The following is a 3507-nucleotide window of genomic DNA, read 5'->3' as shown; positions in this document are numbered from 1 at the left end:
GGGATAGGAGAATACATGTGGTGACAAGCAGAGAGAATTCCAAAGGCAACAAACTGGGTAACACTGATAGGGGCTTGCCTTAGAGGTGGTGGAATTAACTGATGGTATCCTGCTTCAGCCACAGGGAGTATACAACTCCCTACAGTGTTTTTATGCTTATGTAATCACATAAAATGCAGAGGAGTAATGAAAATTACCTGTGGGGATTTGTGCAAAAGAAACTCCTAAGGGGGGGGGAGATCTCAGATCTGCATTACTAGTACATTGATGCATCACTACTGGTAGGAGGGAGTTAGGCAGTCTTGCATCACAGTTATGCTGCAATTATCATAATTGATGCACCAGGAGGACAGGGAATGGTGACTCAAGTAGTTAAATTATGTTGCTATATATGTAGTATGAAGTCATACCTGATGTCATAGCCATGTCTTGACCCTGGCCAGACTCAGCCTCACATTCACCCAGTCTGGCCTCAGCCTTGCCAAACCTCTACCCCCAGTTGGTCTAGTGTGGTGTAAGGAAAATCCAAGTAGCTGTATAACATGAGCTAGTTGGTTTAGATAACAACAATAAAATGAATGGAATGAATTGCTTGTCTCAAAGGATTCTGGACTGTTGAAACTAGAAGGCAGGATTCAGCACTTTGAAGTGGTAGTGTTTTGTGGCATTTGCACTGTGTTCCACAGTGTAGTACTGGCAATGCAAGCAGTATACATAGTTCATGCACAGTGGTTTGCAAGGCAGGCAGCATAGACACAGACCATGGTAAAAGAAAGAGTCTGAAGGAAAGGAAATGACCAGAACAAAGTGACCACAGGTATAGCAGTGTGTGAGAGGGTGAAAGGGTGTGGAAAGGTAGCATGTGAACAGTGGTGGGTGCAAGCAGTATGGAGACATAATGATAGCCACAGAATGGTTGATAATAGGGGCTTACACATCTAGGGAATGCAGATTCCTCACAGTGGGTGGCACTACAATGCAGTGTTACTATGAAGTGTTATTTTGGTTGAGCCTGACCCAGCCTCATCCCTGGCCCACCCTCATCTCTCTCCCAGTCTCTGGTCACCTTTGTCATGCCTTACTAATACTGTTCTTACCAATCATATTATCAATCATTGTGAGACCAGCATTACCAATCTCTGAACTATAGCTACCTCTAGTATATAAGCTCATAGATACTTGGCCTGTACTTCTTCAGTCCTGGACTCTCATCTTGGCCTCAGACTCAGACTGCAACCCCTGCAAGGGAATAGCACTGTGTCTCCAGTCACTATGTCCAATCAGTCCACCATCCAACTGCTGCCTCCTCTCTGTTCCCAACTCCTTGGCCTTGCACTCTCACCAGTCTCCAGTCCAGTCTTGAACCTGGCCACCCTGGACTTGACACCTGATGTGAAAATCCTGAGTCTACCTCCCACTGAGTGGTGCAGTGTACTATTACATGTTATTGATATGTTTTGAGAATCTGCACAATTTTTTGTGCCTTTTCACATGCTTCCTGAGTGACTATTTCACTTTCCCAGTATTCCCCCCTGCAGGTATGGACTTGGGGATGTTGTAGGGGCTTCTTCTGAGTATTCCAAACCTTTCTAGATAGTTACATTGACAATACATACCCTGGAACTTGACAAAGCTCCTAAATACCAGAAGGAGGAGATTATGGCATAACACCTCAAGGAATCCACCTGATGTACTGAGGTATTGGTATGTTATAGGTACAGAGGCCCCCTCCAAGGGGGTGCCTTTTTTGAGTGCCCACATCAGGTGTATCAGAAATGCAGACACTTCTTTGTTTAAGCCTGACATCCTTTCCAGCTATTGTGGAACCCTTGGATACTTGATAGCAGGTCTAATTATGCGCCAATATACTCAGTGGAACTACTATACCATGTACAATTACAGTCTTAGCACCAGAATGCCTAGGAAATGATTTTCCAGCTGAGATTGTGTCACTGTACCTGAAGTACCCCACCACAGCTTATGAGTTTTGAATATGTTGTAGGCACATATGGCACCTTAAAGAGGACACAGTGGCCAGATAGAAACATCAAAAAGTTGTCTGCTTTTTATTTTATTTTTCCCCTATCACACCTGCCATTATCAGAAGTGATGCATAGGGAAGTGGGTGTTGGAACATAAAGTGCCCCTGTGGTACTTAACCACTGTGTGATGTTTCGGCTGCTTTCATAAGCTGAAATAGTACACATACTTGTAGTATTTTCTACTAGTATTCCCTCAGTAGTTTGTTCACTACTGAGGGTAAGTCTGTTTATATTACAAGCATTCTACTATACTGACATCCTGTAGTAGCCTACAGGTACAGTAATACACTCAGCAGTTTGTTCACTACTGAGGTAGGCTACAGATATTTCTACAGTGGGAAGGGCAGCAGAGAGTAGAGATATTGTGTAGGGTTTGTACTGAGTTTACACAAGAAATATCATCTATGTATTATACAATAACATAGTTGTGTAGCTGCACAAGGTAACAACAATGTGGTCGAGTGGGTGTGGCGATGCAGTTGCACAGCCACAACACATAAAAACGCAGTTGAATGAGCAAAGTGGTGTGGCTGTGTGGCTGCAAAAGGTAATGATGTGGTCAAATGGGTGTGGTGGTGTGGCAGTGCAGCCACGAGAAATAAATGTGTATATTTTACACCATAGAATCTCCCTTTTGGGTTGACCAATATACTTGCCCACTGATTAATTACTATTTCTAGGTTAAGCTATTTACCTATTCCTACATCAGCATGCTGCTTCATCATCTAAGGTCCACTGGTAATCTCAGTTTCTGTCTGCTGGCCTTTTCTCCCTTGCACTCCAACATGTGCTAGCCACCATCCTAGCTGGGCAAGGTGGTGGTGATCTGGGTGGTCAGGGTATTTGCTGTGGTGGAGTCTGGGGTTCTGGTAACTGGACTTGCAGTTCCAGTGTATGAGGGTGGCCACCTGAACCAGGGTCTGGATTCATTTCCTCTGGGACTGGTGGGTTGATATGTGGGGGTGGTGGATCTCCTCCCACTGCTCCCACTGGCTCTGGTAATTGTGGAGGCAGGTTGATGTCATCCTCCTCTTCTTCAGGAGAACCAGGGTCTGGTCAGTGGAGTTGTGGTGGGAAAAGGCCCTCCCACTGTTCACCAGTGGGGTCTGGTGTCCATGGCCTTAACTCCAGAAGGCTGAGGGAACCAGACTCATTAACCTCACATGCCAGCTAGAGAACACAGTGTGTTTCTGTAGGTCCAGGAGTTTGTAGGCTTGTTGTCCATGGGTGTAACCAATCATGATGGCCTTTTGGGCATGTGGGTAGAACTTTCCTGGCCACTGGTCCCTTGGAATTAGTGCATATGCTGGGCATCCAAAACTCCAGAAAATGGTTGGATCCACTTGTCAGTTGAAGACCACTTCATACAGTGTTTGTCCTTTGATGCCTTCAGCTGGACTTTGTGCAGTAATATAGGCTGCTGTGGCCATGGTGTCAGCCCAGAAATACTTTGGCAGCTTTGACT

The sequence above is a fragment of the Pisolithus orientalis genome, assembly GCF_024613125.1.
Source record: "Pisolithus orientalis strain OTSU chromosome Unknown F5J12scaffold_237, whole genome shotgun sequence".
In the NCBI taxonomy this organism is placed as follows: Eukaryota; Fungi; Basidiomycota; class Agaricomycetes; order Boletales; family Pisolithaceae; genus Pisolithus; species Pisolithus orientalis.
This window is presented reverse-complemented; position numbering follows the sequence as displayed.